Raw genomic sequence first — 12,514 nt, 5'->3', positions numbered from 1 at the left:
TAGTTAGTAGTCAGGTTGTGTTGAATATGGATTACAGTAATATTGGAAAGATTGGACTGTTTATGAGTTTATAACCAACTATATAGTTAATAATTTAGATGTAAGAGGATTAAAACAAGTTTATAGATGCTTTATATTCAAAACTATTTATTACATAGTTAGTTATAACTCATAAGTGAGTCAACTTTTTTTCCCTGGATTGTTATATTGCATATTTATTTAGATCTATTATATATTAGTATTTGACTCCATCTTTTCAGTTTTAAGGTCAAGTCCTGGTCCTCATACTCTTGGTCTTTTTGATCCCAAATCATATGCTCCGGGTACATGGAAAATAAGTAATGTCTGGATCTACTTGTTGTCTCGTCTAAGGCAAAATATTTTTTCCCACAAGTTTTTCCTTAATCTTTGCCAACACTAATTTACTTTAGGACTCCATTGACTTTGCGATGACGTAGTAAGGATAAAAAAACAATAAAATAATAATGTTAACAGTTTTGGCGAATAAAAACATATATTAAGGGAGGGAGCACTCTCATTGATTCAGACAACAGCTGCAAAAAGCTGGACCCTCTTTTCAAATAGAATTTTCAGCAACTCTGATTATTACTTATAACTAGGGCTGTGCATCAAACGAGTGCGAGGAAAATGCGGGAGCGAGACATGTGGTACTATTGATTAAAGTTAGGGTTTCGTAGGATAGAATATCACGTGATTATGTTATAGAAATGAGAATCTGCTATATTTCAAATAAAACTAGAAGAGTTAATATAAAAAGTAGTTGAAATATTCAAATTCAGAAATACCTAATTCACTTCGTTCAAATCATGATAAAATTTCTTATATTTATAAAAGTTGCTGATATGATATGTTATACAATGAGTAATCAAAAACTTATGATAATAAATTTACCCGTAGGACTAGATTACTAGTAAATTTATAAATTAAAGTATTATAACGTATATTTGTGATATTAAGTTCAAGAAGTATAGGTAAAATATTAATTAGAAATTTTAATAGTAGGTAAATGTAATTTATTATAAAAAACGTTATTTGATAAATAATTACTCTTACGAATCTAATATTTCAATACTTCATTTAATAATTAGCATGTTCCTGACACTATGCACTTATAAACACGACCTTATTTTGATATGAATGGCTCTCAAAATGTTGAACACCCTCTTTAAGTAACATTAAGTTAACATTTGCAACATTAATTGCATAAGCAGCTTTGATGTCTATCATTTTGATTAGATAAGGACGACCCAAGGAAAGGCAATCACAATAGGTTTGTAACACAAGACCTTTCACTTCGGAATCCATATTGTCTGGGTTTGTCAAAACACTTTCTCACTTCAGAATTGATTATCTTAACTGGTAATTATGGACATCCTTATGGCTTCCTTTCTTGTGTATTGAGATAATATTGGTGTATTTCCAGTCAAACAGCACCACTTCCTCCTGCATGAACTAGTTGAATGACGTTATTAAGCTTCTTCAATAAGAAAGTACAGATCCCTTCAGGATCCGACGAGAAAGAACTATTGAGGGAGGAAATGGCTTTTAGGGCAACTGATTCTGCAAAGAAAATCTTGGATAGGCGAGGACGGTTATCTGGGAGTGGTTGATCAATGTAGGAAGTTTCAGAAACTGTTGAGTAAACTGAGTGAACGAAGTCGTTAAAAATATTTGCAATTCTATGGTCATCGGTCATTCGAGTACCGTCATCCAGTTCATATTCGTTAAAAATCATATTGAGCAGCCCAGATTTGTGTTTCATATAAGAGAAAACAGGCTTGAGGATATTTTTATTAAAATTAGCAAATAATTTATCTTGAAATTTAATCAGTATCAATAACAATAGAGTAGTGATCTGAGAGGGACACCTATTCCATAATTTTGGTCTTAATATTACATGATGAATTACATAGGACAATATCTAATATGTTACCTTTGATGTATGTGGATTCCGTGATGTATTGGTGGAGGATAGAGTCTAGGAAAGCCTGGATATGTAGATTTGCTGAGTTATAATAAGGTGTCAAAGTATTACAGTCAACTGCAGAAATATTGAAGTCACCGCACATTATAGTTGAGTTACTCACTTCCTGGTTGTTATTGGAGTCGGGGATCTGTATACGCACATGTATTTCAAATTTTGAACTTGAATTGTACACAGTTCAAAAAATTCACCAAAGTGATCCAGGAGGTTAATAAACCTTGTATCATTTCAGCAGTAGATAGCAACCCCATCCTCTCTGGACTTGGTGGATAAGTTGTGATCTGCTCGAAAAATTAAAAGATAGTTTTTTAAATGATTTCGGTGTTTAGATGCTACTTTAGCTAAGTTTCACTGATACAGACCAATGAAGGCTCGTGGTTGTCAACAATCATTTGAAGTACTTTGACTATCTCCTTTTCTGTTTTTTAGCTTATAATAACTTCTTTGGTCTGGTCATCAACTAACTCTACTATAATTGGGGGGGGGGGCATTCTGCTTACTCCTAATACGTATTTGATTTTACCTTTTTCAATTAGAAACTTTTCTGCAATTATCTCTTTCGACTCCATTTCTGACGGTAGACGATATCTAATCAGTTTTCTTCTATTGTGCTCTCTCACCTGTAGTTCATAGTCAGTCCATTTTGTGAGACTATACAGCTCTTTTTCCACATTATCAACTCTCTTGTTGGTTCATTGTATTTCATAAGTGAGTACTTCTAATTTGTTATTAAAAGACTCAAACTTCTTGTCGATCGACTTTGATTTTTCCATTAGGTCACCACTAGTATATATAGACTGAAGAGAACCAGAAGCCTCCCTGTTTCTTTTTTCCCTACCATTTACCATGATATTTAGAAAATTATTTTATTGATAAGCGAAATAGAGTAAAAAGAATGACTTTTGACAGTTCTTAGAGTTAGTTTCAGATGAAATTTGAAGGAATGTGCGCCCGATGAATGCAAGGAAGAGTTTTTACTTTTGACAGATCTTGGTTCTCCATTGCAGGTGAATCAATGTATTACAAAATAAATTAATCAACAAGTTAGGTTGGAAGATGGTACACAGCAAAGCAGTAGGACTAAAGAGTAAAAGTAAAAGTGATTAGATTCTACGATGTGTAGGAAGTAAACGACGAAATATAGAGGAGCCAAAATGGATTTGAATAGTCACTTGGCAGATCAAGTCCAGGGAAGATTTGCTATCCGAAGTATGAAAATTAAATGCAGTATGAGATAATATGTACCTTGCACTTATGTTTAATTTAATATCACAGATCCCACAAGACACGTATACACGTAGCGAGTATGTTATATCAATTGCATTAGAAATATCATAATACAGTATCGAATAAAATACTATGTATGATTTTAATATTACAAAATATATACAAGTATAAGTAATTCATTTTAAAAATTGTAAATAAATAATACTACAGTGAAAAGGAAATTTTTCTTATTTCAATGCAATACTTATTATACATTCAAATGTTATCAAAGATTTACAAAGGTTGGAATATCCTCTGGCGATGAATGAAATTACCACCAAAGTTTCTTGACTTGCTATATTTGTCTTTGAGTATCTTCTTCAGTCGCAGGCACATATATTTCTTCAATATAAGATGTAGGCGACAGTTTTAATGGGTTTTAGTATTATTACAGTGCTTAAACAATATTGATAGAAGCAAAGATGCTGTTTTCCAAGGTGAATAGGCAGAGATATGTCAACTTCTCAGTTGCGTATTTGTCATATATATAGACTTCTTTTGACTTCAGCCTTACTTCTATGGGATAAAGCAGACGGATGAAGCAGTCCCTTTATTTAATCTTCATAATATTTTTTTCATTAAAATCAAGGCACGCTTGTGGGAAGGATCATCTTTCAAATGTTTCAATGCTTGTCTGCAATCACTGCATTTCAATGCATTCTGAAGAGCCCTGTACTAGTAGCCAGCAATAGTAGCTGAAAAGACTTTCCACTCCCGAACTGCACAAAAATGGAATTTCAGTCCACTTTCCTTTCCTGACTTGTAGCTTGACATGAATTCCATGATATTATATTGCCGTTGTGCTTGAAATACCGAGAAAGTATCAGTAGCTGAGAGTGAGAGAACAACTGTTTCATCTTGAGCAACACAATTTGCAGCCGCAGTACTTAGGACATTCTTTCGAGCATATAAAAGCAACTTTCTAAAAGCAATTATGATTTACCTTGGTGTAAGATTGTTAACCCATTTGTTTCTCACCCTGATAGATGAGAAAAATGTCTCCAAATGGTCTTGGCTGAATTTGTAGCGTGCTAAAGATTCGAAATATAATGTTTTTATTTCTATGTAGTTTACCAATCTTCTCACAAACTCATTGCAAGCCAGCAATCCCTAATCTCAATCCATGACTTTCTTGAAGCTGTTGCGATTTCTCCAGATTTTCCTATTGTACTTTTCCTCTTCCTGCTCAAAAAAGGCCTCATAATAATGAAAGGTCAATCTTACAAGTTTTATCATGTGAGTTGGATCCAATATTACACTTACAGAACTGTTGACATGAGGATAATCTCGCTTCGTGTGCCATCTCAAGGCATTTTCTGATAAGTCCAGGTTGAATATAAGATTTTGTTCCACGAACAAAAAAAGTAGCGAACAGTCAATTTCCAGTTTCCCTTCAAACCGTCCAACATGAAGACGAGAGTTTACTTTGAAACTGTTCCAACTTCTCCAAAATCTTGAGAGCCATTATCAACTGTGCCAAAGTTTTTTTCAGATTTTTGTCGAATTCCATAAGTTCCTTAAGAGACATCCCATCTATAATAAGAGCACCATCCTTAAAGATAGCCTAGTCATCTTCCTACCAAAAAAAAAACAATTCTTCGAAAGCTTCAGTTTGAAAACCAGGTAGACACGAGAATGAGCTTAACCAAGTTCTGAGAGATCACGGTGATGGTAGTGCAAATGTTTTACGTAAGAATGGATAAGCTCGAGGAGAATGAAAATTGAAAGGCAAAATTTATTTAACTTTATTTCTTTATTTTTGATTTTTTTTGAGTAGTTGCTTCACAAGATCCAATTCTTCTATATCAAACTTCTCTAGGACTACAGCAGCTTCCATGTTGATCAAACTCTCATCAATGATGTCTATAAGCATATTGTTCTTCTCGGATGCTTTATCTGCCCGTTTCCTGAACATTTCAGGGCTTCTTTGCAACATTTCAAGCCTGCACTTCAGCCCTTTATTTTTTTTTCTCAGTAAATCCTTGTCATTTGGGTATGCATACTCATGGTCGCTTACAATATGAGACTCGTCATTATTCTTTTTCCTATGCTTTGTGATATTTTTATTACTTGCAGTCTCTTCAATCCTGCTTGGTCCTGCAAAAAAAAAAAAAAAAAAAAGTGAACATATCTATCATAATTCATAATGCATCACAATGTGGGCATTGTTGAATAAAATTGAATGTGTCGTTTTATTGTTTTAATTTAAACATAAATGCCTGCAACTGGAAAAATATTTCTGATAAATTTCCTCCTTCCTTTATTGTCTGGTGGTTGGTAGTAAGAAGGAAACGTTGGGAAATTACACCACTTTTCAAGTGCTTCCTCGCTAATCCAGGAGTAGTAACATAATCCGAGGGCAATAAATGTGCTGAGCAGACTCTATAGTCTCCATCTCCCTCAGGCTTCCAATCTATTCTCCGTAGTGCTTGAATTTTACTTTTCTTGTACTTCTTTTGTCGAAGGTGTCTGTGAAATGAGAGTCCAGCTCCAGAAACAGAGTCTTGGAAAAACCTGGATTCCGCAAATACTAACAATACTCGATTTGAACTTAGTCACAAGTATGTATTTATGATTTCAAGAACCGATCAAGGCAACACAACCTCTCTATATATTTTCTCGGACACAATTTGTCCTCCTTTTGCCACTCTCTCTTCTCTCTGGATATGCTTGAGCTGGTTAACTCGCTATTTATATGGGGTTCTCCCTTTCTCTAGTAGTCCTTGCTTAAGAGGATCTAGTAGTACATTTACTTCTGCAATGAAGTTGACGAAAGGTTATGTTTTAGCTCTGTTTGTTTGTTAGTCATAAGGATGACAGCAAAAGTGACCCATCGATTTTGATCAAACTAGTTTCGAAGATTATATATGGTCTCAGTAAAATACAATTAAATTTTGAGAAGTCAAGGTAACACAAAAGGTTAATGAAAAATGCATAACCCACCATAACTTTGGAACATATTGAGCCACAGAGCTCAAATTGATATCCTTATGTAGGTTTAATAAAGATGTTTGATATAACGAAAAATCCAATTTTGGAAAAATGAACATAGGCGGAGATTTGTGTTCTATTTAGTGACCTTTCTAATATTTCTTGTCATCTTTTTTTAGTTTTTTTTTAAAGATTATCCTTAAAAAACTGTACTTTTCTTTAAAAATTTATAATGACATCTTTCGGGTGCTCATTTGTCCAAATCATCGGGGGGGTTTTCCTTTCTAATTTTGCCGAAGAAATCGCTATAAAATCCTAAGACTAATAATTATTATTTACTTATTCAGGTATCTCCAAATACTCAACAAGATTGATGGAATTTATGATAAAATATATAGTGTATCCTTGTGAGTAGCAAAGAGAATATTATATTCATGTACAACTTACTCCGGCCCTTAAACCCTTAGTACATCTTAGGATCTCATTGATGTTATTGTCAAAAAATAATGTAATTTAAATATCTGTAGCGTATAGGCCTACTATCTATATATTAAGAGTAGATGATTCTATACTTGTTTGTGGAGATAGTTAGTTATAAAACCTATATTTGTACAAATTTCTGACCTTTATAATTTATTCTTATATTGGACAAAGAATATTAATTCATACAGTGAGAGGTAAATGACTTTCTTATTCTAGATGCTACCTGCAAGCCTGACACTTGGAAACAAAATTTGTTTCACTATATGTAATAAACAAAATAGGTATGCACGTTCTCTGCCATGTAGCATAGATTGTGCAAAATCTTTTAGAACGACTATCTCGCTTCTTCTTACTTATTCTATGTATATACAGTAATAACTCAGACTAAGAGCACCACTTTTAGTGCCAAAGAAGAGCTTACGTACCAAAATTGACTCGTATCAACGCATGTGCCCCTTAAATATTAAAAAAAATTGAACAGTTCTCGAAAATGTACTATTTGATGTGGGATGAGCAAGGATTTTGTTGAGAGAATATAGAAAGAGTTGTAGAAAATATGACTTGAAATGCGTACGCGTTAACAATTTGAGCAATGTTTTTTTATTTCCCAAAGTGTTTCCTTAATTACTTTTCAATTTTTGAAGATAAAACATTTAAATATAAAGTAATCACTGGTGTGTGTCCTGAGGAGTGACAGGGGGGTAACAATGTGGATTTATTAGGGAGTTATAACTTATAAGAAGAGTTTTAGAAAATATTACCTCCCACTATGTAAAAATAAAGCAAACCGAAAATAAACGTAATGATCCTGACAATTTGAATATTGTTTTGGACAAAAGCTAAAACATGGGCTAAAAATTCCCTGTCTTCACATATAGACGGTGCTGTTATTTTTTAATTAACAGCATTTCTTAGTATGTTAAAAACCTAGAGGGTAGAAGCTGAAACTAATTAAAGAAATTCAGTGCCATATCATCAAGACAGTGTGTCTTGATATCGCAGACGGGGAGGGTGCTATTGCAGGTCCAATAGAGTTGGAGGGCTGGAGCTAAACAGCAAAATTCCAGCAGCCCCACCCCCGGGACTGCCGTGGTACATTTTCCTGTTCAGGAGGTGCAACGGCCTGAGCATGAGTTTTATGACGAATCGCCCCCTAAACCCAGATCACCTGTCGTGCGGGAAATCAGGGAGCAAAGTCTGAACCTGACAGAGAAAATTAAATTTTTAAAAGCCATGATGGCAAATATTGTAAGCCAGGAGGAGTCCCCTTCCGTTGTGATGGCAGGAATAAGAGCTGAGACAAGCACACAAAACACACACAAAGGGAAGCTGAGTTACTCACTGCTCTAGAAGACGCAGCCAGAGGAGCTGATTTGTACTCTTTGATTCCAGATCTGCGGGCTGCCGTCACCTGCGCAACAGCTCCAGGTAAAGTAAAAAACAAGGTTAAGGAATCTGAGTTAACCCCCAATGTCCTGATTCAACCAACTCAGTCAAGTCAGGAGGCAAACCTCACAAAGAGATAGGCACTTATTCCTTCACTATCAAACACCAGAAAGTGATCCTTAAAGAACATGACTCTTCGTTGTCGAAAACAATTAGCCTAAGGCTTGTCGATTTGTTTGAAGACAGTACAAAGAGTAGAGAAGGACTGACACCCTATGTAATCTACTCCTACCTACACCACCTCATATTCTCTAAAAAATAAGATTGCCCGCCCTCTAAAACACTCCTCATGAAGGTGAGGAGCCTCTTGGCAGCAAGGTATGTGTATAGGATAGAAGATGAAATTGTGATTGAGTTATTGTCAGCCTTGGAGGTAGGTCCCACATTTAACAAAATTATTAATATACTAATCTGGGATTTGGTGAGGGGTTACCAGGATAGAAAGGTCGTATCCCACCTCAAAAATAATAAAATGCTTAGCCGTTTTTGGAGGGAGGGGCCAAGAAGTTTTCAGTAACGTCAAAAGCTGACAACAGGCAGCCCGAATTAATCAACGCTATTATGTACGAGCTGCAAGGGCCGATCACTGAAGATAAGGTCAAGAACAGCCTCCCATCCGCGGGTGCAGGGAAGGATCCTCTGGGTATGGATGGGAGTATGTTTAGATGTCTGAATATCCCAGTGTTACCTAGTGTTATAATAAAATACTCCTAGCTGGGGAGATCCCCCGGAGCATCTTTGAGGCAATAACTCCTTCATTCCCAAGAAGGAGGACCTGGTAGAAATGGGGGACTATCGACGCATCACTATTTTCCCTACCTGCTGATTCACAAGGTGATTACCAATCGTTTGAAGCAAGTACCGATCAGTGAGTATCAGAGGGTTTTTTCGTGAGATGTTAAGATAAATCCCTCATTCTCAAAACCCTAATTAAATTAGCCACAAAGTCAAACAAGAAAAGGAGAGTGACAGTGGTTTTTATAGACTTTGCAAAGGCCTTTGACTCAGTCTCACATGACTCATTTTTGAAGGCCAGCGCAAGGTTAGGCCTCCCACCCTTACTCCTGAAATATTTAACGAATGTCTATAGTAACGACTATATCGGCCAGTAAAGATATCAAGATCTTTGTGCAAAAGAAATTAAGTTCGACCATTTGAAGGGACAGGGTCTTTCAGAGTTCCATACAATCCCCAAAATTGTCACATTGTTGCTCATTTTACAATTGTTGATTATCATATAGGGTAACGGTTTCCAATGTCCTAAACGGATAATTGAGGTTTTGTCCCCATTGATTTTCAATCCTGATTTTACTGAAAACGTACTGAAGAAAGTAAGGAGAACATCGATTCTCTTCACCAGTTGAGTCTCTGAATTCGCCTCCGCCATGAGGAAGAGATAATTCCCATACAAATCCACTCTGTACTTACGTAATACATTGGATGTCAATAATTCCATAGCTGTAACAAACAGGAGAGGAGAAACTGGGTAGCCCTGTCTACAGCTCCTTCCCAACTCAATTGGTTTACTCTGTATTCCATTATTATATATGGCTGATATTCCATTATCAAGAAGAGCACGTATGGGGTTGAAAAAATATCCAATTACTATAATAAAAATTTTGAAAAAGCCAATTTTGAAAAAAAAAAAACTTATTTTCTTTGTTAAGCCAGTGATTTTTCAGCCCAGGAGTTATCTCGACATTTTATTTGATTAGCTATGAGTAGAGATGGGATTTGTGTAAGAGTACGAGGATAAAGGCTCATTTAGCTATGAGTTGAAGCAAATAAACACAGATTCAAGTCCGTATCTTGCAAAATTATCGACAGAGATTACCCCAATGTCCATCCTCAATTTAACTCCAAGTCCAACAAATCCTCTGTGTTGCTCTTCGTCATTCACACACTAGTAATTACTTTATACCTTGATGTTCTCTCTTCAAGAATAATTATAACAGCTTTGGAAAATAAAAATGCTATTCTGGTTGCAACTAAAAAAAGTACTGCACACATATTTCTTACAACTCCAGTTGTAAATGTTAGTCCTCGTTAGAATTAGAGTAAAATTGAGGATCTATATCTTATTCATTCCAAGATAAATGCGGAGTTTGTGTTTATTTACTTCCTCTAACAACTGCTTGCAGCGGATCTAATAAAACGTCATGACAGCTAAGCTGCTCTCCTCCCAAACATTCTTGAAACTGTCAGGATGACAATGTCATTTTTCGGTTTCTTTTTTATTAGCATGCCAATAGTTTATATTTTATACATCTTTAAATATATAAGGAAATTTTTCTACCTATTTAAACACTCGTAGTCAGTAAATTTTCTTTGTTATTGACTTTCTATGTATATTTCATTGCGAATTCATGGCTTAGATGATTATGAAGCAACAACACCTTCGCTTCAATGATTTTTACAGCAACTCATATACAATTTATATAGAAGTAGACTCTCCTTACTACAAATCAATCATTTATTTCTGCCAATATGAAAAATTAAGTAACCAACTTGGAGCTGTGTTATTACTGATATTATTATATAATACTATGATCGGTGATGCGTAATACATATATATATATATAGATGAAAATCTTGTGTATTTTGTTAATTTAAAAAAACAAAAAATAAACCGCAAATCAAAATGGTTCATTTTAGTTTAATAAACTAATTCAATTTATATAACATTACGAGAACGACATAAGATTAGACGACTTTTTCTATTATACATATGCTCAATAAATATGAAAACTAACATTTATAGAAAATGTTTGCTTATTTAAATATAAATTAAATAAAGGTTTTATGGCAATAAATTTCATTTTTTTAGACAAATATTTATTTTGATGTTTCTCTCATGAACATTATACAACTACTGAAACTATATGTAACTTTTTTACCCTCTTTTCTAATTGTGGTTGGTTTGTTCTCGTGATATGTGCAGCTGAATACGATTATAGCGATTAAGCAAATTAACTATAGGGTAGAATAGCCTCCCCCCCCCCTCCTAAAAAAAAAGCTTTCTTATCAAATTGGAGTGGTCTAATCTTTAGAATTGGCTTATTTCGAAGTGCTTTGAGCACGACGAGTGAATGAGTGGAAGGCTTACTCCTCTTCATTTGTAGTATCCATTTCTTTGAGGTACTCTTATCCTTTGGAAAGGAAAAAAGCGTGACATCTTTGCCTACAGATTTGCTTGAATATTTAACAGTGCTATACGAAGGCAGTTTGCTTGGAGTCGTAACTCTTCTTATAGGGATCTGAACATTAGCACCCCCAAACCTTCAGTGTGTATCAACAAGACCGATAAGTAAATAAATCTTCAAAAAATAAAATATGTCAACGAACATTAATTAGGTAAGTTTGCTCTGATAAACCATAAGCCCCTTAAAAGGCACTTTAATATTGCTTTCACATTTTAATAGCTTAATAAAACATTTATCTACTTCAACAAAGAAGACTTACTTACAAAGATTTACTTTTCTGTGTTCTTAATCTAAAATGAAAACGGCCGGAGAAGCTTATTGTGCTGCGATAAATTGTTCCAACAATTATTTGCATTTCTTTAGATTTCTCGTTAACGATAATATCTGCAAATGAAGGATTCAGAATTCTCGTCTAGCCGATTTAAGAGGAAGATGGAGTGAGTAATGCAACGTTAGTCTTAGACTTCGTGATAAGCATTTTGAGGACTGCATATTCATGAATGCTGCTTTAAAAAAAAAAACAAAAAAAAACAAATGCAATTTTCACTATGTTCAATGTACCAAATCTTCCCACCAATGTAACTCCTCAACGTCGTCTTTTTCTACAACGTATTCAAGGTAAGAGCCCCATTTGTTTGACTTTACTTGTAATTCATTCAGCAGGTATGATTTTGATATATACTTATAAGAAGATAGGGTTGTAAAAAAAGATTTTTTTTTGCAGATAACATTTGCATAGATATATTTCGGCATAGTTCAAACTACCTGCTCTTTCATCAATACAATACCTGAATGACAAAGTTCCATGTGAATGAGGGGTGCTATCCTAATTTGCTAAGGCTATTGGCATTGAGGTGTAGCAGTTTGGACGAAAAGGATCGAGTGTGCAACTTAATTGTAGATGAGATATGGGGCAAATTTATAGATTTTGACCCCATCCTTGATGTGCTGAAGAGAATCAAGCATTAGAATATTTTGCTGGATATAGTTTAAGAAATCTCAAAAAGTTACATATTGCTTCTTGAGAGACATACAATTACCTAACCACAAAGCTAACTGTGTTTAAAACAGAGATTACAACCATTGAAATGTTCTTGTGGCTGAAAAGATACGATACAGACTCATCAACACTTTTCCGTGTAGAGCCAAAATATGTTAAAAACATTTTACTTGAGAGCAA

Source organism: Lepeophtheirus salmonis, chromosome 5, assembly GCF_016086655.4.
Source record: "Lepeophtheirus salmonis chromosome 5, UVic_Lsal_1.4, whole genome shotgun sequence".
In the NCBI taxonomy this organism is placed as follows: domain Eukaryota; kingdom Metazoa; phylum Arthropoda; class Copepoda; order Siphonostomatoida; family Caligidae; genus Lepeophtheirus; species Lepeophtheirus salmonis.
This window is presented reverse-complemented; position numbering follows the sequence as displayed.